Raw genomic sequence first — 27,678 nt, forward strand, 5'->3', positions numbered from 1 at the left:
GTCTGGTGACATTGGAGATTTTCCTCCACACCTTCCCTAGAACAATTACAACAGCTGTCAAGGCTGTCACTGTGACCAGATCTACCTTAAGTAAAGAAGATATACAGTGCAAAGTGGGTGTTTCTACACATTGTAATTATTACCATCCTTGGAGCTAGTTGTGGGTGAAGATCATAAATGTTCCTATTAAAATATTTATGTTTTAACAAGAGTGAGAAATAAAATGGAAATTATTTCCAATTTCAGCTTTAAATCAGCAAGAGTTGGCCAAAATAGGTCTGAAATCTGTAAGTTTTTTGCAAATAAAAACTCAGTGTTTAAACAAGACTTAATTTCAGAAAAAAAGAAATTGTTAACATTTCTAAGCAGCACTAATCCTTTTTCTCCTGGCCTAAAATACAGATAGCTACAAGATTCACTTTTGTATTCCAGTAATTTGCATGGTGACTACCTTTATTTAAAAAAAAATAAATTAAAATACCCAGAATAAATAACTCAAGAAGATGAGCAAGAAAACTAGATTAAGTGCTGCATGCTTTTCTGGAATTCAAGTTACACATTTTTTTGAATTATAGCGATAACAGTGAGTACAGATTACTCTAGACAGGCGATAATCCCCATTTTGTCATATAAGAAATTAATACCTATGTAACAGCCAGCCCTAGAAAACATCTATCACAACAGCAGGGTAGAGAACTTCCCTTGCAATGTGAAGCAGTTACCATCACCAAAGGAGGAAAGTACAGTCAGCTGTCAGGAGATGCAAGTTGTACAAACAACACAAACCCCAGGTACTTCAAAAAATAAATCAGATGTTATTTTGCAGAGCTTCAGAGCAACTGGCAACATTACTACCACTGTACTGATATAGAAAACTAAAGGGTTTTGTTCACCCCAGAGTTTCAAAACAAGATTTGGCACTGACTTATCTATTTTACTGTGTGCTGCCAATGACCAATCTATTTTTTTCCCTTCTTTTTTCCCCCTCCTTTTCAAAAGAACAGCCCAGGAGCACATTCCAAACATTATACCACCAGTAGGCACCAAAATCCAGAACCACACAATGTAGCTCAGGCATTACTGCCATGGCACATTACCTACAATTTCTTTTTTTTTTTTTTTTCCCTGAGTTTACCTCCTTAGAGGATGACAGATGGTTTCCAGAACACTGAAAACTAGCTTGGGGTTGAAAAACCCATGTAACTTGTTTTGAAACCCAAAGGTATTCTGGTAAGGCTGAATAGGACTCTTAATTCTGTATCTGAAGGTTCTTGTAATATTAAGAGTAGTACAGAGACATTTTGTTGAACTGTTCTTTCTTTTATGTATTTGATAGTAAACATAGTGAATCAACAATTCAGAGTGTATTTTATCTATGTCTATTTAGGTTTTACTGTAAGATGCTGTCCAGTTCACTGCCCTAGCACTACCTAACATAACCATTCCTGGCAGTAACAGTTATTACTGACTGATTTTACTGCCCTCTTGCAGAGGCTTTGTACCAAAAAGTTTGTTTTACCCTTACTTTTACGTGAAAGTTGTGGTATTTCTAAGAGTAGCAAATTTTTAAATGGGATTTTAGCTGGAAATTTAAATGCACCTTTTGCTCCCATTAATTTTCATGGAGCATCTGCATGCACTGATGCATCTCCCTGTACTTCCACTAGAGAAAGCAAAGCTATTAATAAACCACAAGTGAAGAATATATGAAAAAAAAAAAATTAAATGGGAAAAATGTCCCCCAATACACAATCCTGTCCCCAAACATCAGGATAACACAAAATAGAAAGTGCACAAATTCTTGAGGATAACAGGCAGGGTAGGAAAGGACTCTGTGTACAGTGATGCCAGCAGAAAAAGCATGCATTCACTCACTATTTCTGAAGTACATGAATATGCACTTACCTGTCTATAAATTGACCAATTTACCATTCAGAAAAGGCAGAGTGATAATTAATGTACAAGGTTAAAGAGAAAGGAAAGAAAAACAAACTCTTTCAAGAATGCAGCAAGAGAATTTTCTGCCTGCGGCTACATTAGCCAAAATAAGAACGTCCACTGTACAAGATCTCATTTCATGCATGAATGCAGCTCTGGGTCACAGCTCTACGCTCTCTCCCTCTGAAGCTTCCCCATTCACACCTCTACCCCAGCCTAAAATACTGCTATTTATAAATGGCTTGGAAAACTGGTATCCCATCAGCCTCACAGGCTTTATAAACAAATGTGTCTGTCTAATCTGATACTGAATTTGTAGCATTTTTCAACCAGGAGTGGTAAACAAGATGATGCAGAAGGCCATTACTTCCAGATTCAGGCAGAATGTTATTGACAGATGAAAAATTGCTCCTATTTTTGCCTGCAGAATTAGGAACTCTGCTGTAACAAAATGAAAACTCCTTCCAATTTCCATTAACAATTTTTTTTGGTTTAATGGCAGAACCCAGGTTCATTTTTGGGAAACCATCCTCCTCAAAGCCAATTAAGATATGGTTTATCAGGATAAACAGTGCTATTTCTTCTATTTCAGTTTAGGAACAGCAAAATTGTTCAAATATGTCCTACATTACATCCTGGGGAGTTGAAGTCTGTTGAAATAAAATGAGGGCAGATACCAGGCTCTAGACCAACAACTGCAAGGCTGACTTATACAGAACAGAGTAGTAACATACATGAGCAACTAATTACATTGGACTTTTTTATCCACGTTAGCACAGCATTTTCCTAGACTAATGCAATTATGCTTCTGATACTTAACAAGTTTTCTGAGGTATCTCAGCAATCTTGACTGCGTCCACATGGATACATCTTCTGATGTTAGGTTGTATAAACAAACTGATTCACAAGTTTCAGCCATCAGTGGACAGTCTCCATATGCAAATCAGGCACAAGCCGAGAGGGAAGGCAAAATAAATCCAGTATGAACTTGCTCTGTGCACCTGTGGAATTGCTATGACTGCAAGTCAGATAAGCTGCAAATAACAGTTTTATCTGTCTAGACTAAAGGATTAGATTGGCTTGCAATCAACTGCTTCAAATAAGGCAAATCTTTGGAAAAGATGAAAAAGAAGAGAGGAAAATTAGTATACAAGAACTCCTTTAAAGACATGGAATCACAGAATTGTTGAGGTTGGAAGAGACCTCTGGAGGTCTTCTGGTCCAAACCACCCTGTTAAGCACGGCCACCCAGAGCTAGCGGCCTGGGCTGTGTCCAGGCAGCTTCTGAATAATCCCAAGGACAGAGACTCCCCACCCTCCCTGGACAGCCAGTGCCAGGGCTCAGTCACAGTGAAAAAGAGCATTTTCTTAAGTTCAGGAGGAACCTCCTTTGTTTCAGCTTGTGCCCACTGCTTCTGGTCCTGTCACTGGGAAGCACCTGGCTGCATCTCCTGTACATCCTTCCTTCAATGTATTAATGTACACTGATCTGATGACACCCCCTGAGCCTTCTCCCTCTCCAGGCTGAGCAGTCCCAGCTCTCTCAGCCTTACCTCAGAGCAGAAATGCCCATCATCATCTTCACAGTCCTTTCCTTGATTCTGCCTGGTAGCACCACATCTCTCTTCTACTGGGGATCGCTAAAAGACACTTTTTCCAAAAGACATTTTTCAGTCTGAAAATAGTAAATGTCTCCAAATTCAAACCAGCAAAGAGTAAAGATTTACTTGGGATGGTTAATACAATTCACTTTCTCACTCAAAGATAATAAGCTTTTTTTGTTTTAAGGGGCAAGTACTACTATTAGACCTACAAAAACCCAGGGAAGTCTCTAAACAAAACTGTTGATGCATACCAGAGATGCATACCATAATTTATACATGTCTTTTTCACACAATTTATAGCTGTCTTCTAGAAAAGGCTTGAAAATTACTAAAAAGGAAAGTTTATTAAATTGTTTACTGTTCAAATACATTCTGAGGCAAAAATAAATGCCTTGCCAGCTGGTGTTCCTGTGCTCTGTGCAAAGAAGCAGTATTCGACACTTATCTCATAGGACCCAAAATTCTTCTTTCTGACTTTTTTTCCCCCTAAACCATCAGTTGTTTTTTTCCCTTACATTTCCTCTTTTAAAAAGCAAGATCAATAAACAAATTCTTGATGTAGCTGTTTGCATAATGTCATCAACACTGTGGGTGAACACAAAGTGATCCTTGAACTATCCCTCACTGGCCAGGGCAGCTCGGGCTGGGAGTGGTGCCACAGGAGGAGCAGACCCTGTTGTGTCCCAGACCTGAAGCCTCAGGTGCCCAAACTCTGCAAATGGGGAGCTTTCCTGACCCTTTCAAAGTCCTGGTTCCTGAAGCTTGAAAGAAGGAGGAGAGAGGAAATAGGAGGGAAAACGCATATGCCTGAGTCCTCTATCTGAAAGGAAGTAACTTGATAAAGGTTGTTTAAAACCAGCATTTTAATGAAACCAAAGGCAGGATATTAACTTTTAAACTACTCCTGTGCACGAACTTTTCTAGTCTATGCTGGGAAAAAGTAACAGCAAAAACATGCTAATCTTGTTCTGGCTTACTAGGAAGTTATTTATAACACACTTCAAAATTTTGGAAGGTTATATTACGGAGGAGTTGTATTGTCTATTGTTTTACAAGCAGGTGCAGGAAACTCAAGCAGAGCCAACATGCTTACTAAAAAAAACCAAAACAACCAAAAACCAGAAACCTCTGGTTTGTTGAACTTGCTTTTTGTACTTATTCTCACATATTTAGCAAATGTAGATATGCCATAAATTAATGTTTACTAAGCAGAAATGGAGACACCATGCCATTGTCCTTATGTTTTTTGGGAAGCTGAAAACTTACCTTAAAATTGTTCCTTCTGGATGATTTAAGATGACTGAAGACATGTAATTGAAAGCAGCTTTGATAGGGAAAGGCAATTTTTTTTGCAATAGTCTGCTCTGTGTACTCCAAAACAGAGACCAGAAATCTTCTTGGTTTTCTGAACGGACAAGCAATAGAAAATTGTGGGCGTTCTTTCTTTCTTACTCAGTTCTGGCTACCCAGAAACAGGAGTCACCTATTGAACACACCTCATGTCACTGGGGAGGGCATTCCCCAGGTCCTATAAAGCAAAGAAATCCAAGCACAAACAATCCAACAGTACAAGCACTATCAAAGGAGTCTGTATTTTAGTCTAGGTGAAAAAACACTGACTTCAAGAAACAGATGTTGAACAACCACAACATCAAACAGCTGCCAATTCTGAATGCTTTTCTGATCTTGCACATTAGCAGCCAGAATTTTGCTTAATTTTAGTGTTAGATCAGGTAGTTGAACACAAAGCCTGTCTGGGGAAGCTATATTTATGTACCACTTATCTGTTCTTCCCCTCAGAAAATTCATTACCCAGTCTTCCTTCCTGCTTAACCTTAACCTCGGCTTCCAAAAAAGTATCAAATTCTGCTTGCACAGTGTTCTTTATAATTAGACACAAATTGTTCAAGACGTTCAATTACAAAGTTTTCTGCTCTAGCATCTAAAAATTCTGGATATTAATAAAAGTTTTAATCATCTTGAAAAAAGACTATGCTATCACAATTCTGTCCTGTGTTTTAAATTCCTCTGAGCAGACAGAAAGACTGATATATTAATTATTACTACTCACATAGCCACCATTCTGTGAATTTTAGAAGCTGGATTACAACAGTCTTACAGTGTTTAGAATACCTCTGTCAACTGAGTTTTCATCTACGGTGTTGGATACAGTAGAGCTTATTTCATACTATACTGTATTTTTGTTATTTTATATAACAATTTAAAAATTAAATTCTCTATATTACATTCTTTTGTGTTGATATTACTTTTTGGTACACTTGTATTATATAACCCCATACAATAAAAATATGCATAGGTGAATGCACATCCATATATGCATGTGAAACAGGCAAAAGAGGTGTTCATATCCTTAGCAGCCTTTGATAGGTAATGCACACACACCAGTCCAGTGAAATTCCTTAAATTATCCAGCCTAAGTGTTTAAGTACTTAAGTACCAGGTAAGGCCAAAACAACGTACCGAACCATACACTGTGGCAAAAGACATGCAACGTGTCCAAAAACTGTTCTTTCATTTCTGAAGATATTTTCATATTAATATACATTTTTAACCCGATATAGGCATAGAGGGAATTTGCTGTCTTTATATTCAAGTACATATTGCCTTGGTTCTTTCTCTCTCGTCTCAAACCTCTCTCCGTTGTCTGCTGTCTGCTAGCAGGTCAGTCTCCCGTTGTCATTTTGCACATTTTATTTCTTTGGTCACTGGCATTCATCAACAAAATTTATTTCACTGGCACTTGTCAACAAAATTTACCCACTAACCTGCTTGCTGATGTTGACATTTTCCAGGAATATGTGCGTCACTGTACGAGGAACTTAAATAAAATGAAAAAAAAATGCAGATTTCCTGGAAGATGCTAAATTACTTTGTCCCTTATGCAAAGTCCCTTCAGTTACACAAAGACTGGGCACCCAGTGTAAAGTCCTGCCAGATAAACTCAACCTCTGCCCTTTGCTCTTTCACACCAAGTGACTTTTTCCCTCACCAGCTTCTGCTTTCACAGGCTTGGGCTTGGGAGTTATCTGTGGCACTGCTGGTATTCTGGAGGATGTTTTGGTTTGTGTCTTGGTTTAGGGTAAATTTTGGGAGGAAACTTTTGAAGGGGTTTGGTAAGCAGTTACGATGGGTAAATACAGGAATGGATCACTGGATGCTGGAGAACCCTCTTGTTCCCTGTTGCAGGGAAGCCTTGCTCCCTGCTTTTTTGCATTTACTTCAGGAGCTTCTGGGCTTTTTCCCCTTTTATTTCTCTGCTGTACAGCTGGCTCTGATCATTAACAAGGGCAGACAGTAGCAGCTGTTCAAGGGCCAGCTATGTTTTCTTGCTTTTCAACATACCTCTCTGTAGTTTTCCTCTCACCTGTATGCTTTAGGTTGGAGAAAATGGTTTTCATGATGGCTTGCCTAGGAGATGATTCCAAACCTAAACCAGAAGGTTTCTAATTTAACATATGCTCTTTATTTCCTTCCCATGGGGAAAAAAAAAAAAAAAAAAAAAAGGTGTTGGAACTACAACTGGACAGTCACTGGTGGATGAGGCGTAGGATAGTCACAGATCCAAAGGACTGAGTGCCCCTTTCCCAGGCACCAAGAACATCACACCCAATCTGAAGATGCTCAGTGTCTCAGTGTTTCTGAAAATAGTTGGAACACATGCATGACCCAATGAAAATGAGGGGTGCAGTGACATCATGTGACTGGACACATTTCTATTTCCAGCAAAGAACTTTACATCCCAACTAGCACTGTTGCACTCACTCTATAGATCATAATCACACCTCCAACATGAAAACATTTGCACTGTATGTGATGAACATATCACAATTTACCATTTTAGGTAATTTGGATATTTTTATGTCAATACAGGCTTCACAATCATAAACAAAAAGTTTTTAGTCTTCCTGTTTACTCAGAACACATACAGATTTAAAAAACAACCTATTTTACAAGTTTATATCATAGGTCACATTTTCTTTTAACAAATGTTTACCCAACCAGAACATTATTTTTTTTAAACAACAGAGAACTAGGACAAAAAGTCCGAGCCTGAGGACACAACAAAACGATAAAAAACAAGGACTCAAGACAAGCCAACAAGAATTTTGGGGCACTTCACATGGAAGGCTCTTTGGGAGAAGATGAGTTTCATTATAACCATTCTTTGTTCCAAAAGCATTTTTTTTCCCCAGTACTCTTGTACACAAGTAGATTTGTTCTAAAGTGTAAATTACTGACATTCTTAAAGTCAGTAATGAAAAACAAACAAACAAACAAACCCACAGAAGAAAATATAACCTGTAAATACTTAAGTACAGCTACACCAGCAAGAGGTGAAAGATTATGCTTTCCTCAGGCAGCAAAACTAGTCTGTAGTAAGTCAACTTAGCAAAAAAATACCATGTCATATCTCCTTGTAATCAGTTGAAGGAAGCAGATCTTAACAGATAAATTAAATCCAAACAACAGAGATCCAGTGGAATCTTCCAAGAAAAACAAACAAAAAAAAAGGCTAACCCCCCCCCCCCCCAAAATAAACACAAAATCAAACAAAAAACAAACAAACAAAAAACCTCCCCACAAAACAAAAAGAAAAAATAAAGAAGAAATCAGCTGTGCTCATTTCATTGAAAAACATTAAGAAGTATTCCAAGAAGCCAGTTTCCAGGTTGTTTTTTTCTGGACTGAGCGACTAAAACTACCAAACAGGAACACTCTGATGGGGGCATGGTGTAGAGAGTACAAACCCACTTCTTCAAGAGCAGTGAGGAGGACCTAAATCCAATCACACTTTATTTTAATTAAAATTAGTTCATTAGTTTGTTTATAATAGTATTTAGCTTATCTTAATTGTGTTTTCCTTTTGTGTAAATGAACTTCAGCTGACATGCTCTAAATTTTTTTTATTACTCTTTTCCTCTCATGCCCTTTTCAACTGAGCAGTTTAGTTAACATCTATTTCTCAGAATACATGCCATCTTTGAGAATTTAGCTAAACATGCTGAATGAAGCCTGTTTCTGAGAAGACCTTTAACAACACACCAAGCTTCAGTGGTGTTTCATTTCCCAGAGCACAAATCTCTCCTTGAGCTTGCTGTAACATCTGACTTATCACTGGGAATGTACAAAGTTTACATTATGTTTTGTGGAAAAAAATACAGAAGTCAGCTCAAGTTAATACAGACCCAAATGACCTTCTCAAAAACAAAACAAAAAAAAACTTAAGCTTCCAGAAAATAGCTCTTTGTGATGAACTGGGTACTTTTTCAGCAGATTCTAGCTCTATAGAGCCTTTCAGTAAACACTGAGCACTCTGCACTCCCTTCCAGCACACTGTGGACACTGCCTCATACTAAGGAGATAATATAAATAAATTTAAATAACATAAATATATTGATAAATAAGATCTAAATCTTTTAAAGCTGAAACTGCTCCTTACACAGTGGCAAATTCATGCAAAGCAACCCTGTGACCTGACACAGGTCTATGAAATCCAGACTCTGACCCTGAACTGATTCTTGAAAACTCCTCCTACAGCGGTCATGTGGGATGATTTTAAAGAACAGGAGAGTGGAAAGGGAAGAGAGAAAGGAGAATGGAGAAGGGACCCAAATTTCCAGTTAATTTTCTTTTTTAAAATCCACATGGTTCAAAAACCTAGTGTACAACACAGGACAGGGTTACAATTCAGCAGATACAGTATGAATACTTCTTTGTTCACTTTATTCTTATATATTTTGCCCCAAAGAACAGAAGCCATACTGTTAGACTGGAATATGTCACCAACTTGATTCTTTCATCTGAAACTGAAGTCTAAATGACTCCTTTTATCTTCCTTGCTGCCTTATTGTCCCTTTCCAAATGCCTGAATGAAAGCAAGGAACCTCAAAGCTGTCAGTGGACACTCTAACACCCACACTTTAACCAGAAGGAGTTGGATTGATTTGGCAAAAAGGATTTTAGGAGGCAAAACATCAAAGGATGGCAGGATGCAAGAAGAAAGAGTGGGATCACTGGCTAGTTCCATCCTTGGCATCAACTGAATCAAAGAAAGACAAAGCCATATTTCAGGAGCTCCTTTCACTTCTTTCCTCAGCAACGGGCAGCTGAAAAAAGTAGGTAGGATTCAGTGAAAGGAAGCATTTTACTTGAGTTTAGTACTTTTACCTACAGGCATGAATTCAAGTCCTCACAACCGGTACCAGCATACTACACACCACCATCCATGTTTTGTACATGCTTGTTTTCAGCACCAGTTCGAGTTGCCAGTGTATCTGTTCACTAAGAGAATCACTATCCTACAATCAGCAAGTCCTCACACCCTTCTCTCCCAACCCAGAATTTGCTGAAGCTTACCCAATATATAGATTTGCTGTGACACGAATTAACTACACCAAGCAATGCTTTAAGAGAGCCCCCTTTATGCCACCATGTCCCAGTTTTGCTACTCTGTATGTCCATATTAAATAGGCCTCCCTGGATGTGTTCTGTGTGTCTAGTTCCCTACTTCTTTTGAAATTAAAATGAAAAAGTAGTAAGCCCTTGTACTATATTTGCTGAAGTAACTGAAGACATGAAAGAATTTACACTACAAACACAAATACTATTAAAACTCAGCTTCCTCTGTATTCATGCTATTTAACCCTCCTCACCAGCAATGGTGGCAATCTCTAACTTGTCTTCTTCCTAGTCCTTGGGCTCCACAGCTTGGTCAAAGGAGCTGCAGCTGAACCAGAGCCATGCACATGCTGCCAGGTCCCTGGTTTTTAATCTGCCAGTCATCCATATGTCTGAAATACATTCAACACTTGAAACATTTTAATTTTTTTTCTTTTGTTTTTTATATTTAAGCATATTTACTACATTTAGTACTTATGAAATTAACACTCAGGATGAATCATCAGATATCCAGCACAGCTCAATCAACAAAGCTTCTTTCGATGCGAGGTTCTTCCCACCCAGGCCGATCAAAGGGCCCCAGACAACTTCAGTTATGGGTCTTTTTAATCACTGCCTAATTTAGGAGTGAAAGAATGATGCCACGTAAGAAAGAACAAGGTCTGTTTTCACCAACCTGAGCTGAGACACTATATATGAGCAATTAGGACCCTAATCCTGCAGCACTTAATTTCCCAATTGCTTTTACAGGGTGTTTAAAAGGATGGATTATTGCTTGGTGTTTTCTTCCTGAAACACCAGCAGTACAATTAGGCGTTCCAAATGCCCCAAATCTGAATAGATGAGGATTTGCAGCGCTCCACCTGGAGCAGGATCCTCACTACCGAGATGCTCGTGCAGAGTAGAGTGGCTGACTGCATGAGCAGGACCATGAGCCCCAGAGCTGCCTGCTAGGGTTCCTGCAGAAACAGCAGGACCCAAAACCCCAGGGAGTTACGATGAACTGACTTCAGGACAAGCAGCAGGAGGGGCAGCCGGCACACACAGCGAGTTTCGGATGGCAATAGCCAGGCAAGGCAGGGCGATGTCTTTGGGAACTCCAGCAACTTTTTCTTCCCACAACCTGCCACACCTCCTGCTTTCTTCCCACCTACTGACTCGTCAGGCAGCCTCACTCTGCCTACCACAAGTTATCCATCTTCCAGTCTCTCTACCAAATCTCACCCAATCTGTTCACTCTCAGACTTGTACTGTCCCTGTTTCTCCATCCTTCATGGACACACCTAAAAAGCCCAGGTGTTTTTTCTGAGGATTGTCACTGTTGAAACAAGTCAATGTAACATTTTGTAGAAGTCTCAACTCTTTTAAGGCAATTTACACTACAGACGTGTGATGTAACAAATTAAAAGTTCTGTCAGAATACAATTACTCCTATGAGCAGTGAAAATACTGTGCAAAACTGCAGTGCATTGTAAGGGCTTCATGTCCATAAAACATGTTTTATCCATGCCTAACTTCAACACACTGCCAAAGGCCAGCGATTAGCCTGTGAAGGAATCAAATGGAGGCTACAAAGTCAAGATGGGGCTTTATTCCTGTTGAAAAAATAAAATATTGACAAGATTCAAAGGCCAGCAGGAGGATTTAGAGACCAAGGCCTTCAGGAGCGCAAGTGATTCAGTCACGTAGAAAACAAACACCTCTGCAACTGAGAAGATTGGATGCTTGCTTATTTGTATTCAAGAACCTTTAAAAGACCATCTTCTACCCCAGCCCTCTACCAAAGATGTGAAAAAACCCAAAACACTATTCTGCAATCTTCAAACACTCATGTATTTGTCACTTTTTCATTTCTATTTCCCAGTGTTCGTGCTCAGCCAGCTCTCCTTCACAAACATTGTACTTCAGCAGAAATCAAGGCACTGTTGGCAAGGAAATATAATGCCATGTGGAATAGAAGGGGTTTTTTTAAAGATTAACAGTTTAGGAATGTAGGTGATGTGGTATCATCACCCCTACCTGTCCATCTGGAAGTAGCACTTTAAACCCTGGTTTCTAACACACAGTGCCCTGCCTTCACTGTGTTTCCCACAGAGTAATGTTCTGTCACTGTGGATCATGGATAGATACAGCTTCATGCATAACATGAAGCAGAAAAAACAGTCTTTTTCTGATATTTTCTTCTGGTTTTAACTGAGATAAATAGATCACTAAGAAAATCCCAATAACTGCATTTCTATTTCAGATTCATGTGATGATCAAAGATTTTTAAACCTCAAAAACCTATTTCACATCTGCAGATTTCTAGCAGTGGCCCCACTCTGGAAAATCTCCTCTGGAGTTGGTTTTTTTTCCTCCCCCACTGGTAGACAACTATAATTAATTAGAAGAGAGGTGTGTGTGTGTATGTGTCTGTCTGTCTGTCTGTCTGAATAATGGAATGAGACACAGCTGGTAAAACTAGCAAAGCATAAATGTAATGTCTTGACCACTTGCTGCTATTACAAAATCCTATGGCATTTTTCCCTTGTGTATTAGTCTTGCAATGGGGATAATTACATTCTGTCTGCTTAAATCCTCAGCTTAAATAGCTACTATGGTCACATATAGAACACATTTGTGTGTCTAGCTCCTACTTAAATGACTTAACTGCTGCTGAAATCAGGGACAAATATACCTTTTGACTGGGGCTTATATATGACATAATTAAAGAAAACAATTTCTATAAAAAGCCTACGCAGTCTGTAGTTTACTAACGTAATTTTTCTATTTAGCTGGGAAAAAAAACCCCAACACATTCCCTATAATAACCAGTTATCCACCTAGTTAAAAATATGCTATAAAGTCTGTGATTGCTCTTTTTCAGTCAGAGACCACCAGTGTAATGAAAATGCACTCTGCAAGCAAGATTTTTATGTTTAAATAACATCTCACCTTTTTCACTAGAGAGGCCAAAAATTAGAAATATTAAAAACAAAGAAAACCTGATATGCTTCAAAGCACTAAGTTTAGTTAGCCCTGCAGAATGGAGAGAGGAATCCTATTTATTATTATTACTATAATTTAATCCAGCTCAGTATATTGAAAAGCACTGCAAAATTTTGTATCTGTGGGTGCAATTCAAAGGTCTCTGAAATCTATTTTTATTGTGCATAAACATTTCTGTACACAATTATTATTGTGACAAATGATGTCTTTATAGAATCCATACTAGAAAGTATGGCCAAATACATAACTGAAGTGTTCCAGACAATATGGAGAAACAGTTTTGCTCTAATTTCTAAACACAGAAATTAGGCTCTCCAACAGAGATCTCTAAAGCCCCATTTGTACTTGAAAGACATGTCTCTTGTTTTGCTTTATTCTTTGCTAGCCAACAAATATCTCATCTGTATTCAGCAAAATACACCTTTCAACTGTGGGAGGAAAAACAATGTTTTAGCATTCTGTGGGGAGGCAAGATAAGCAGGGGGAGAAGGGAAGGGGAAAAGAGGGATTATTTCCCCAGTTACCTGGAGGTTTAGAAACAGTCTTCTAATTCACAGGCTTTTTATATGGATAAAGAAGGAAGTTGTTCCAGGAAAATGTGAGAAGCATTTTACTAATGCAGAAACTGGATCAGAGAAAAATCATCTCTGTATTTATGTGCTGGCATCACATTCAGAGTCACTCTTTCTGACCTACAGATGTGCCTTTTACCTGGAATACAGCAGAGTATAGAGTAGAAGGTAATTTATAACCCCAGTGTGGCAACACTAATTGTGCTGTCTGCTACTGCCTGTTCCTATAATGATGTGCAGGACTGAAATGTATCTCGGATCTGGACTTCACAAAAGAAAAAAGTCTGTTCTAAGAATATATGCACATGTGTGTGCAAGCATGCATGGTTTTTTAGGGCATATAGCAGCTGGAAATACTAATACTTTGCATCAAAATTCTTAAGAGATAATACAGCAAAACACAAACTTAAGATAAATTGCAGTAGTTTTCCTAAGGAGCTGCTTGTCACACAGTAATATTATCCCATCATTTCCCCAGCTATGGCAGCTCAGAAATTGGCTCTTCTTTGCTGTCTCATCACTGAAAGGGGTACAGTGAGAATCACCAAGGGGGTAGTTTAAAGTTGAGATGGCACACACTGGGTTCATTAGTATGACAGGAAGCAAAATGGATGAGTCAGATTTCCCCTCCAGTGTTAACCCAAATGATAGCCCTTCAAGGGCACAGAGAGCTGATGGTCCTGTACTTACAGCAAGCTACACCAAGAAATTAATCTGTTGTAACAAGGAAGTTCTAGGCACATCACTTTCAAAACAATTTTAATTGAAGCATGTTACTTATGGGACTGTGCAGCGATTGAGACAAGTGTGAAAAGCAGATGCAGGACTGCACTCAAGCAATCACACCAACACCAACGTTATTCAACATTCCAGGCACTAATTAGCAGGAGGATGGTATCTGAGTAATAGCTGGTGGTGCATCTATGACCACACATCTGTTTCCCACCTCTCTGCATCACTGCATGTTCACAGCCTACACACATTTCTCTCCCAAAGTCCTAATTAATGGAGAGCTCGTGTTGCAATAGGCAAAGAAACTGTTATCACCTCCTACAAGAAGAGAAGACCTACAAGTGCTGTTCACTAATGTTGGACATTTATATATGGAGTTCAGTACATTGTGTTTAAGGAGTAGACATTTCTGAGGATCTGGTTTATTAACTGCATGAGTTGAATGGACAGAAGGGCTGTAGGAAACTTCAAAGAATCAAATACCAATCCATATTGCAACACATTTAATTCTAATCCTTGCTTGCTTAAACCGGCTTCCTTTGTAATTCCTAGTAAACTCTTCCCATCAGCGTGCTCTCCTGTGCTGGAGATGTGCTCAACACCCCTCCCAGGGCTACAGCACGGAGTGCAGTAGGAATCCAGCACAGGCTGGCAGAGATACCACAGTTTTCACTTGTTGAGCAACTCAGTGTGCCAGCCTCACTAGATAACCACCTTCTATGAAAGACAGATACACAAGACAGTCGAGATTTCTGTGTTGAAATATGACAGAGGGTTGTTACACGCAGTATCAGTAAATACTTAAGTCAGGGAAACTCCACATAAGGATTTTGATCACAGCTGCCACAAGAAGTATTATAAGCCACTTATTACAGACTTCAGTTTCACACCAAATTTAGGAACCCACATGTAGTCTTCCTGGATAAGGATGTTCAGTTCTCCAAAAGAATGAGAAAATGTCCTCCCAAGCTCTCAACATGATCTTGTAGCTAGAAATTAACTGAATGCCTGAAACTTCATCCTTATACATTTCTTAACAACCACCCCCTGGATAAATTACACACAAGTGGACTTGGTATTGAGAGGCTTCCTTTCTTTAAGTATTTCTAAATCCTGGCCTCAAAAGCATTGCATGGTAATGAGCTATACAGCCTAAAGACAGCAAAAAGATTTCTTTTGTATCAGCTTTGAATTGTACTGAATGATATTCTAATCTTACCACACACACCAAGTGTCTGAGCCACCTCTGTTCCACACCCAGAATTCTCTGTACCTTTTTATTTCCCCACCCTTTACCCAGACTCAAAAGAAAATTATTCCAAAATATTTGGGCTCTATACATATTCAGGTCTGTTCACAGTTTCTTTCTGGTTTTTTTCCTATGTTTTCAACATCCACAGTATGTTTCTGTGCTGCAGCAACACATCATTCTAAATAAAGGTTAAATGTTGATTTATGTAGCAGCATCGTAACATTTCACATCCTATTTTTATTGACTCAAAATACTTTATCTGACCACAACTCTATTCTCTAAAGAGATCTTCATTCAGCCTTTCATAGTGATGCTTTTTAGTGGTCCTTTTCCTTAAATTACACAATTAATTAGGACCTAATAAAATGTATAATACTTTGCCCTCCAGCATGAATTACTTGCATTAATCAAGATTGAATTTCATTCATCATTCTATTGACTGGTGACCTCATTTGATTAAATCCTTCCGAAGTTTTTTTTCAAACTTCACTAATACACCACCAAACATCATTATGTTGCATTACATTCACCACGTTTTAGGATATTCTGCTTCAATTGTGGAATTACACTTGACTAATGAAACTCTTCCCTCATCTTTTGTCTCTACTCACATTTTAATACAAATTATGTACCCAATTTTTATGTACCTACTTAGAAACTATCTAGCATATCCATTTCCTTGTTGCCACACAAGTAAAAAATTAAATATACATGTATTAATAACAGACAGTATGTGTTACTGTTAATGTACAATATATCACAAAGCACATACTTTCAATTTTTTTCTTCTTTCTGTCAGCTTATAATTGCACTTTTTTCCAGCACATAATACCCATTTTCTGAGGCTATTACAGCTTAACGTCCCTTTTCATGTTTTTCAACCACATAAAAATTTCATCTTCTTTTATTACTTCTGCAAAGTAGATGAAAATCATTAACTCCCTTTTTAAAATAAGGAAATTCAGAAAGAAAACAAAGAATTATTTCATCAGGATTGCACAGGAAGTTGGTGGCAGAGATGTCAAGCAAACTTGGAACTGGTGGCAAGCCCTATTCACTAATTGACAAGTCTTCCATTCCTCATATCATTTCAGTCCTTCCTTTAGTTTTCTAACATCAGTGAAATTTATTTTCCTTGCACATTATCCAAGATGCTTGTCAAATGGTTTGAAAATGTGGTTTGAAACCTGTGCTCTACACTGCAGCAAATTTATTTGCTGGAAGAGCACCACCAGCCTTGAATACTCAGGGCCGGTTGACTGATGACCTACATTGTCATAGCCTATCAAAAGTGATAGGTATTCTCAGCGAGAGATGCACCTGATTACAAACAAAAGCCACATGCACCTTTCCTGCTGATAATTAAACAAGCCAGTACTTTTGTTAGGGAGAAGGAAAAAAAAAAAAGAAGAGGTTTGCAACATAATGATCCCCATCAACATCTAGCAAATCTTTGACTGGTACAAAAGGTAATTTCTTCAGGAATATCCAACTCTGCTGGAAGTACGTCAAGACCATTTCCTATTGAAAGAGCTGAAAGGTTCCACAGGATAACAGCATCATTGTCATTAGCTGCAAGGCCCTGAACACAATGGAAGAGTGTGACCATTTGAAATGCCATGAGGTGGGCGGTGAGGCTGAGGCACTGGAGTGGAATACAGGCCACTGTGACTGTTCCCCATAAGACTATTGACTCTTCTCTGGGAAAGACTGGCAGTTGAGCTTTATATCAGACTGTGGCTCTACAGTTTCTCAAAGCAAATGGTTTATTCTGGCTCGATGAGCTCAGTTTTGAAACCAACAACAATAAAATGATCTGAAATTTAGTAGGAGATGTGGAGCATGAACTATCCAAGAACTGGAACAGCAATCCCCATCACCAAACACAAGGGTACACCGATTCCTACAGAGCCCCTATTTGAATAAAGATGGCCCTAGCCCAACCAGCTTTAGTCATACCAAATTATTTATACATTTGTTATCTTAGACCACAAAAAAAGAACATTCTAACTCTTAGTAAAATATCAAAGAAAGGAAGATTGTTTTGGAGGACTGTGCTGCCAAGAACACAATAACATCACCATCAGCCCCCACACATTTGTTATTGCATTCAGCACAAGTGCTGGATTAACATCTGCACTGTAAAAATTAAGCCCATTAGCTCCTTCAGCTTGTTAGCATATTTTAATACTGTGATCACAGCTTTCTATTTCTATCAAGGTGCTACTAGGTGTCAGACTCAGTATTCACATAATGCATCACTATTATCTCTACCCCCCCCCAGGTCCCTCATGTGTTTTGGTTTCATGAAACTATTACACAGTGATACTGAACAGAAAGAAAGAAGAAGGAGGAAACTGAGAAGGAAGGAAGAAACTATCAGTGTAGCAATACTGCTGGAAAGATAAGCAGACCTGTGATCTTATCAGGTATGGTTGGACAATGCTGTGTTCGATAAATCTCTAGCATCTTAGACTGCATTGTTAAGTTAGAAAAGTCATCTAACACACACAAAACACAATTGATTTAGCAACTCACTGTCCTGATCTGTTTTCTGTTAGCTCCTAACAGTAACTCAGTATAAAGAATTGGTTCCACTGTCTCATTTATGGTCTAAATAGAATGTGAAATCCTCTTTTAGTCATGATTTTAAGCCTTAACCTGTAATTAAAAGAACAGTTGTTTTTAAACAAAGATAGAAATACCAATTTGTGTTTTTTGTAGAAGCTGATTATAGATTTTTCTATGTTGCTGGTATTTTTCTTAACTCTAACCAGTCTGTATTCACTCCTTAGGTTTGCACACAACCTGCACATATAGAAAACAAAAATAAGCCCAAGCCTGCTCTAAGATACACGTGTACACCCACAGTATCTGATGCCTGTGTGCTATACAGTCACAGGTGACTAATGTGTTTTCTACATGCAGTAGGCTTTGTGAGTACATTTGTTTTCCTAAACAGCCAAGACAAATTTAAGCCTGCAAGATGAACTTGGTTCACCATTAACTATAAAGCTGACACACAATCCACAAATCCTGACTAAAAAAACCCACAACATCACTCAGAAAAAAAACAGTAAACTTAGAGAAACTAAAAGTCCATGTTCCTCACAAAATAAGTGAAAATACCTAGGCAAATTGTCTTTCCAGCTGACATGAATTCAGCACCTTCTAGCTCATGTCCTACATTCAGAATGCCTCAATATGAAAAGTATGCTCTGCATACAGAAGAAGCCAACGGTGCCCACACATCTACTGGTTAGTGAAGGGTTGGTGGATCTTTGCTTATTCTCACACTTCAGAAATGAGGTGTTTTCTCTTTACCCTAGTTCTGCCCTTTCTAAATGCTAAATTATCTCCAGAGGACATAAACCCCATGCTCTTCATGAAAAGCACTGAAGCATTTCTCCAAGGAATCAGGTTTACTGGGAAAAGCAGAACTGTTTATCTAATTTGCTTTTACTCTTTCACTTAGCATCTGCAACTGGCTAGTGCTAGATTTGATGGTGAGCTAGCTGGGCCTTTGATCTGACCCAGGAGAGCTGTTCCTATGTAGTAATTTAACTAGCTAGCATTATTCCAATAAAGCCCCATGACTTAAGCCAAGCTGCACTTGGATAACCAAGTAATGGTATATTACATTGCACTAGCCTTGGTTCAGTCCAAAAGAGCCCAAACCCATGGATGGTCCCAAGAGACCCAGACTGATGCTTCACTCTTCTGTTTCATTTTTCTGTTACAAAGAGTGACAAATAATGAGATTTTCAGAGTTATGGAAAAGGGGGAAAGTAATTGTTAGTTCTTAATTCCCAAACTCTTTTGTGTTCAGGGAAAGGTCTATTAGCATGTACTTTAGAGGGGGAGGGACTGAGGCACAGAAACCTTAAACCATTCAAGGATAAGCCACCACTGAACAGAGCCACTTGTATCTCCCTCTGCTTTTGTGCAGGCACAAGAGTCTGCACATCTGAGCTGAGAGCAGAATCAAGGACATGACACCAGCCAAAACAAAGTGGAAGCTTCTCAGAGCTCATCAGAACCAGACCAGTCTCCAACCCAACCCGTGTGCCTGCACAAACACTTGCAACCACAGGAGGCAACAGTGGCTTGTGCCACTTTCAAGCACTTGCAAAACTATGAAGACCATAAGGGTTTCTCAGGCTTTCCAGTCTGAGAAAAATAGCTACACACTAATGACCAAAGCAACGTGCTTCGATTAAACACTACATGATATGGAAAAACATAATTTCACTCACAATACAGACCATTTTAGAGATCATTGAAAAGCATGGATTTCTTTAAGCATGATGCTGTTAATTTACGTAGAAACTTCAGTGAGAAATATTTCAGTGTGCATGTATTCATACCAGAACTTACAAGCAAACTCCCAATTCACCTTGATCTCTAAAGCTGTTACTTTACAGCAGAAGTAGAAGATGAGCCTGCTTAGGAAAAGTTAAAGTGGTTCATTTCATCAGGGAGATGAAGAGTTTCTGGAGATAAATGGTCAGATACATATCTGCAGAATGAAAAGCAATCAAACATCACAGTCTGCAACATTCTTAGAGAAGGAAGGTGATCTGGTCTGACTTCAGGTCCTTTTCTGGTGATGATTTTTTTAAACATTATTTTTTATTAAACCTTAACAAAACACTTTCAACTATAAGAAAATATAATTTATCTTCATTCTGCCTAAGCTTCTAATGCTATACAGAAGAAATAGTTCCCAGTGGCTCCTCCAGGCTTGTAGTAGCCAAGTGCAAACAGTACAAATGCAGTGCTCCGCCTTAGGAGTATTTACCAGCAATAACCAACGTGACTTGAATGAAAGATGGGGAAAGCTGTGGCTGTAAAATTCACACAGCAAGATTTCAGAACAGCATTTACAGTTTAGCTAAGCAAACCTAGCTGTCTAGTGCACAGTCCAGTGTGACCCCTGCAAATGAAAATGTAGCAGGGAAGGGCAGCAATGGACAATACTTACTAATATACTGATGTGAACTGAAAATAAAAGTAACAAAAGTTGCTCAGTTACAACCTAAATGATTTCTGATGTTGTGTTCAAGCACCTACTAGGTGTATGTGAAATAATGTTGGAAAATAATTGTCTCTCAGTTTATTCTCTTTCCAGGGAGAGGATCTTGCCTGTGGTATGAGACTGCACTGTGGCTTTCCTACTTGAGTTTTACACCCGCCTTGAAGAAATGTTTATGCTACCATGCACTTCTGGTGGAGAACCAATGTGTACAAAGGATGCCCTCAGAGTGTGTGGGAGGTCATTTCACAGGCTCACAAAGGTCCAGGAGGAGCTCTGGTGACTTTAAGAGCCAAGTGTATCTTTAAGATACAAAGTCCCATCGTGCCCAGCAGTACTGCTCTGAGATTTTCAACCTGAAGTTTAATCACTTTCTAAGATACATAAAAATCAGTCTTTGAATGAAGATTTTATTACACAGTATACTTTGAGAGCTTGCAATTTGCATTTGTAAGAAATCAGTAGCCAAAAAAGGGGACAGAAGAAATCACAAGGATTACCCATCATGATCATACTGAGAAGTAACGTTTAGTAATGGAGGAAGTTTCCTAAAAGTTAACAGGAGTTGAAGGACAGGTGAATGAAATGTGCATGAAGAGCAAACACAAACAACTTTAAAGAACATTTTTTCTAGATTTTGATTAAATGTGATACAACTGACTTACATACTTTGAGGATGAATAAAATAGCATTTCAGAGCTACTGAGATTCCCACATTTTCATCTGCACAGTATTGTGAGCTTTTCTTTCTCTCTTTAACTGTAAATATGTGATTCATGTCCAGCTGTAAACTTTGTGAAATGGAAATTCCTTACCAGAAGCCCAGTTTAGCCCTGTCCATAAGCAGATGTAAATAACTAATTTTGTACCAGCACATTTCATGGTTGTTATTGGCCACATATGCGTGTGTGTGTGTCTGGCTTGTCCAAGTCACTCACAGTGTCAGGCGTTAGGGGAAGAATAGGTAAACTCCAACATTACTAACTTCCACTGCAGTTTTGTTACAGCATTCATGGGACCAGGATTCTATTTCATTTATTAAAAGCCAGGGAATACAGTATTTTTTAAAAAACAAAATTTTAAGAAAATAATATACAAAAGTCACTTTAATGTTTTGCTCTTTTTCAAATTTTCAAGATCATATAATTGCTAACGTTCCGTAATGTGCAATTTAACAATATGCAAGAAGGAAACTATTTCAGAACAAAGCACAGAACCTGATTATAGCACTTCAAGAAACAGGACTGCACTATAGGCTGAAAACCAACTGGATTTTCTAAATAAAAATATCTATTGAGTATTTAGTGACATACACACAGAACTAAAACCCAAAGCACTATGATTTATTCTGCAATCTGAATTCCAGAGAACCTCCTGCTTTTTAAATAAATTAGATATGTATCAAATTGAGGGTTTTTTTAAAACTCTGCTGGTCAAAAAATATTTCTCGCTCCATCTACATTAGAAATTTCCTTATCATTAATTGTGCTTGGTGACAGAGAAGGGACATGTAACAGCATGAGAGATCACTAAATAGCACAAGATGTGCCCTAGGCTGTGGGTCTCACCTGCTTACCCACAGCTTCTCCTTTCCAAAGGCAGCCTCCTGAAACCTCATCTTAACAGCCGGGGACACTGGGAGCCCCGGGTAGGGAAACAGATGAATCTTTCTGAGCAAGTGGCCAAATAAAGAAAACATAAGCAAGGAAGTCAGCATTTTCCAGCGTATACTTTAGTCACTTTTGTGGCTATAGCAGCTGATAAATACAGGTGACCGGCACTCTTTTACAGCGTGCGCTTCATGGCCAGATGCTGCCTCTCCAATGCCGCCCCTCCCGAGATGCACACTCCCGGCTAAACCACCCCGCAGTCCCTGGGCAGACGCGGCTGAAATCAATACTATGGTACCAACATCCCTCTCCTTTCCCCCCCAAAGCCCCCCAGCAGCCAAGTTTCGGCTGAGCCCGGTATTGACCGGCCCCCAGCCCGGCGGCAGGCTCAGCCCGGCTCGCTATCTCTGCGAGAGGGGAGCACGTCCTGCCTCTCCCCAGTCACTTAAGCCGGCGTCTCACTGCTTGTCCTTAGAGACCACAGCTCCACTCAGGCAGAGAGCGTCTAGACAGTATTCATGATCCATCTGTCTGGCACAGCCAGGCTGATGACAAACTCTATTAGAGCCGAAACAATTTTTTTTTTTCCTGCTCTTCCCTCCTCCCATCTCCCTTTTCCTCCGAGAAGCAGTAATCTGACACTGAAAATTACTATCATTGTTGCAATGCTCAAAATAGCAGTGCCAGACTTTCATTAACATCAACGCTAGACTGCTAAATATTTAAAGAAATGGATAAATTTCACCTGAAGTGGGACAGCCCGGCACACATGAAAGCAGAAGCACAATCAAAATGTAAATCTAAGCAGTTGTTTTTATCTGCACAAATTCGGTGTCACAGTCAGGAGGGGGATGCCAAAGGTCTCTTTAAACAAAATATTTTCCTTTGATTGAGCTTTTTGTTTTTAAAACAGAATCATTCTCCAACCCCCTGCAGATCCCTACAAAGCTCAGAGCTGACAGCAGTAGGTGGGGGTGGTGAAAGGGAGAGCTATATATTTGATTTGTTTGGGTTTTTTTACCTTGCAGAGGAAAATGAACTCCTACAGCAAACTCTTCTATGCCAAAACAGCCATGACACATCACCTCCATCAATGCTGACAACTTGAAATTTGATGTAGACATAATTTGCACATGACAAGAAGGATTTGTTCTCACTTATTTTATTCTTCTGTAAATTCTCAAGCATGTCAATATTTGTGTTTGATATACCCACAAACACATACAGATCACAGCAAAGACAACTACCTGCACTGTTTTCCACCAAACAATTCAAAACCCTAAAATCTCCACCACCACAACCCTTCTCAATAAGACATGACTTGGACACTGCAGTCTGCAGACAACAGACTACACTTCCCATTTCAAAATCTAATTTACTTTTAGCAGGACAAGGCAGGCTGATCATTTGTTGTGAAACAAAGGGAAATGCTCAAACAAATGAACTGTGTCCTTCTAGATGCAGGCACATTGTTTCAGTTCTTTGGAGTCCAAATTCTCCAGATCACATGGAGTGGCAAGCGGCTGCCAAGGCCAAGTCTGCAATGTTTAAAATCGTACTCTTTGCCTCATTTTTCCTATCATGGCTTTGTGCTGTTAAATACACCCTTGACCTCCAAGTAGTCTTAAAAGAACAGTCATCTCCATTATCTCAATCAATAAGCCTTTACAGCTGATGAAAACAAAAACAAGTAGCCCTACTGAAAGCTGAATGGGCTCTGCTCAAGGCGAGCTGCAGGGAGAGATGCAGCAGCACTGGGTGTCCTCACGGAGGAGGGGAGGTGTGCTTCAACATACATCACCAAACCTGCACCCTGGTGCAAATCAAGCAAGCTGTTACCTTAACATGTTCAGCTTAAATGCCTTAGCATGTATTTTGATCAACTTGCTGGACTGCAGCTTGTGTCATCTAAAATCCGACTCTAACACACCTTGGATTTTCCCAGCTGTCCTCCAATTTCTCTGTGCTATACAGAGGGAATCACCCAGCAGCAGCAAAAGGCAGCCCTACCTATAAGTCAGCAAAGGAAAATTAAGACAACCAAAGGACTTCAGAGATACTTTTTGTTTTCCTTTTCACATGTGAGACATTGAGTTCAGCAGCGACATTTTTACAAGGGCATGTAGTGATAGGACAAGGGGGAATGGCCTGAAGGAGAACAGGTTTTAGATTAGGTAGCAGGAAGAAATCCTGTACTGTGAGAGTGGTAAGACACTGGAAAAGGTTGCCCAGAGAAGCTGTGAGTGCCTCATCCTTAGGAGTCTTCAAGGTCAGGTTAGATGGGGTTTTAAAGCAACCTGTTCTAGTAGAAGGTGTCCCTCCTTGCCATGGCAGGAGGGTTGGAACTAGATGATCTTTAGGGTCCCTTCCAACCCCAACAATTCTATGATTTAAAAGACTAAATTAACAGCTAGCACACTGGAGCCATATAAGAATGGCAAGGAGAAAGGAGCACCAGATCTGGGAGATGTGAACTCCTCTAACAGTAAGATAGCATCTCCTATAATCACAAGATCTAGGGAGCAGGTCACCTACAAAAAAAAAAAATCTTTCTATGCTATTGCCCATGCAACGTCACTAAACTGAACAAGAAGCTCCAACAATCCATCCTGGATTTGGCTGCTGGCAAGAACACAAATAAGAAATGCTTCAGCAGCTGGGAAATATGAGGTACCACTAACACAGCACATACTGCTTAAATAAACTAAAGCAGAACTTTCGTATGAAAATTTATTTATTTAGACATTGGATATTTTTTCTATCACAGGAGAACAGAAGGTTTGAATACAGCATGACAAAGGGATTCTTTGAACAAACAGCAGAGGGGAAGGCATACTGCTTGTAGTGACGACAACGTGCTGTAGGTAAAGACAAGGGCAGTCCCAGGGAGAAACAGGATACCCTGCTTGGACGTTAACCAGCACAAACTAATAAGTGGCTCCTTTCAATAGTTTCTTTCTCATTTAAGAACTGCACAAAAGCAAGAAGATGCAAGAACAGAGCTTATATGTAACACTGACCAGAAAGAAATACCTGGTTTAACTTTCCTCGAGTGATTTTTTTTTTTTAAATACTAATTTTCTTCTTATTGAGCTGTATTACTGTCTTGTTACTAATGAGAGAGCAATGAATGTATGCACTTCTGTGTTGAAAGGCAGCCTGCTCAGCTGGGACATTTCAAGAGCATACACTCTGTTGTACTCTGGTAGGGATCCCCATTAAAATCATTGAGCAAAAGCATGCACACATTTCTTAATTCAACATGTCATCCCTCTAAGGCCTGGGGACCTCACTTCAGCAAGTATTCTAAAAGCATTTTTTCAAAGCTGGAATAAACCAACACAACTGATGTGTCCATAATAATCTTGTTTCCTATTACCAACTGGCACTGATTTCTACCATGTAGTAGTCTGTTTAATAGCCAGAACATGGTAAATATAATTTGAATACAGTTTATGGCTGTATTATTTTTCTGTCTGGCTTTGATCTTCTTTTTCTCTTTGTTTCACCATTAGGATCCTGTTTCACTGGGATTTGTTTGTTTTTTTATATTTAAAACCAAAGTCTCTTTATGTAACAGCACTTTTCACACAGTCCCTATTGCAACAAAACAGTACAGACCCTATCAATATCCCCAAATGCAACAAATAATGAACTGCTCTATCTGCCACCAGGTGAGCAAAAAATTAAACATTTCCAAATCCTCCTTAGCAATGCATTCAGTATTTCTTCTACAAACTCCTCATTTCCAATGATGTTGCAAAACTAGCAAATATGGTTCTTGAAAGACTTAATAATAAGACTGTTTATATAATTACCCCTCTTCACTTGGACTCTACTCGGGAGATCTCAAGTAGTAAGCCTGTTGAACACCATATTTTAGAAGCAGTCATAGAAAATTACCAACTCTTAACAGATTTAAGGAAACATAATTCATATGAATGAACTTGGGGGTTTGTTGGGGTATTTTTAAACACCCATGGATGGGTGGTAACAGCCCTCAGAGCTGTAAAAGGCTGACTGGAGGAGAAAGCTGACTGTCTTTCTCCAAGTCCACTGAAAAGTAAGAAAACTGCTGCCAACATGCACAACTTTCCAGAGACGGGATCATGAAACACACCAACTGCAATTCCCAGGAAAGCAGTAGGGAACCTTTTGCTGAAGGTTTTTCAGAGACACATTTTGTTTGGTTTGGTTGGCACAAACTTCATGTCACTGGAGGCTAGGGGGATGACTCGCCAGCTGACCAGGCAGGCCTGTCTTCATGATCTACAGCAAGACCAGGGGGGACAAATGTGACTTAGGGGACGACCAGGAAGTTTGCAGATCCTGGGTCAAGCAAGTAACCATTTATAGAGTCCAAAGGGCTTTTGAGGAGAAGGTGCCAAGATGATACTTGATTACTGCACAACTGTCACCAGCACAGGGGGATACTGCAAAACCACTGGCGCCCTCATTGTCAGACCTCAGATGAAGAAGGGTCTGGGAGCTCCACCTAAGAGGCTCCACCTAGGAACTCACAGGATGCCACCATCACACTGCAGCTGTGCAGGGCCACCACCTGCGATGCCACAGCTGCTCTTCATCACCAAAGCCCTTCCCTCCACCTGCTACCACTGCGGGTTTGGTGGCCGCTTTTGGAAAAACAGTCGTGCTAGCTTGGTTTAAGAGAAGAGCTGTACAGTATCTCAGTCAAAAACATTTCCTCTATTTGAACATTACAAATACGGTTACAAGTTTTGCATGAATAAATAATAAAATGTAACTTTTTTACAACTCAAAAGCCAATGTTATGGGCAAATGTGACATTTTGATTTGGATGCATCACCAAAGCCTATGTCTTGTCTGGGACTTGGGAAAGAGTTCCACTCAAAACCAAACAAAACAAAAATAAAATTAAATAGCCTAAAAGAATACATAGGTCATTATTATTTCAAAGCCACTGAAATCACTGCAGAGGTACCAAAGTAACACAAAGTACAAGATTTAAATGATTTAGAGTAGAGCATTTAGGAACATGTCCACTTGGAGGTTAGAGGGTACAGGAGGACAGATATCCAACACCTGACTCCATCTTCTATCCTGCTTATAGCCCCATGCATTAATTACAAAAATTACAGATACATGCTGCTCATAATTATATATAATATTACTAATAACAACATAACAAAACAGATATTCCTAAAATATAATCACAACCAGAAGTGAAATAGAATACTGAGGGATGTCAGTATGGGCAGAACAAAACTGTCTGGAAAGCAGAAGTAACATAACATACTTCTATTGTACCTCTGTGTAAGAAACCTTATTGGAAAATTTATCACCCATCCAGAAAGCTGAATTGTAGTTTAAAAATAAATTATTGCACAAGAAACAAAAGCAAAGGCAAAGTTTGATTTCAATGTACATGACTGAGGACAAAGCACTAAGAATGCAATTCCTGTGATAAACTCTGTGTGCAATATTTATGCACTGAAGAACAGCAACTAAAGATATTTTAAATATATCAAAGGTCAGTAACCTACCA

The 27,678-nt window shown here is 39.2% G+C and overlaps 1 protein-coding gene across 2 annotated transcripts in view; it reads right to left on the minus strand.

Annotated features, from left to right (window-relative positions):
• The window catches only part of LDLRAD4 (low density lipoprotein receptor class A domain containing 4), a 286,905-nt gene that overhangs the window by 122,104 nt on the left and 137,123 nt on the right, over positions 1-27,678 (minus strand). The window lies entirely within an intron of this gene.

The sequence above is a fragment of the Agelaius tricolor genome, unplaced genomic scaffold (genome assembly GCF_023055355.1).
Source record: "Agelaius tricolor isolate 1412-34295 unplaced genomic scaffold, bAgeTri1.0.p SCAF_2, whole genome shotgun sequence".
In the NCBI taxonomy this organism is placed as follows: domain Eukaryota; kingdom Metazoa; phylum Chordata; class Aves; order Passeriformes; family Icteridae; genus Agelaius; species Agelaius tricolor.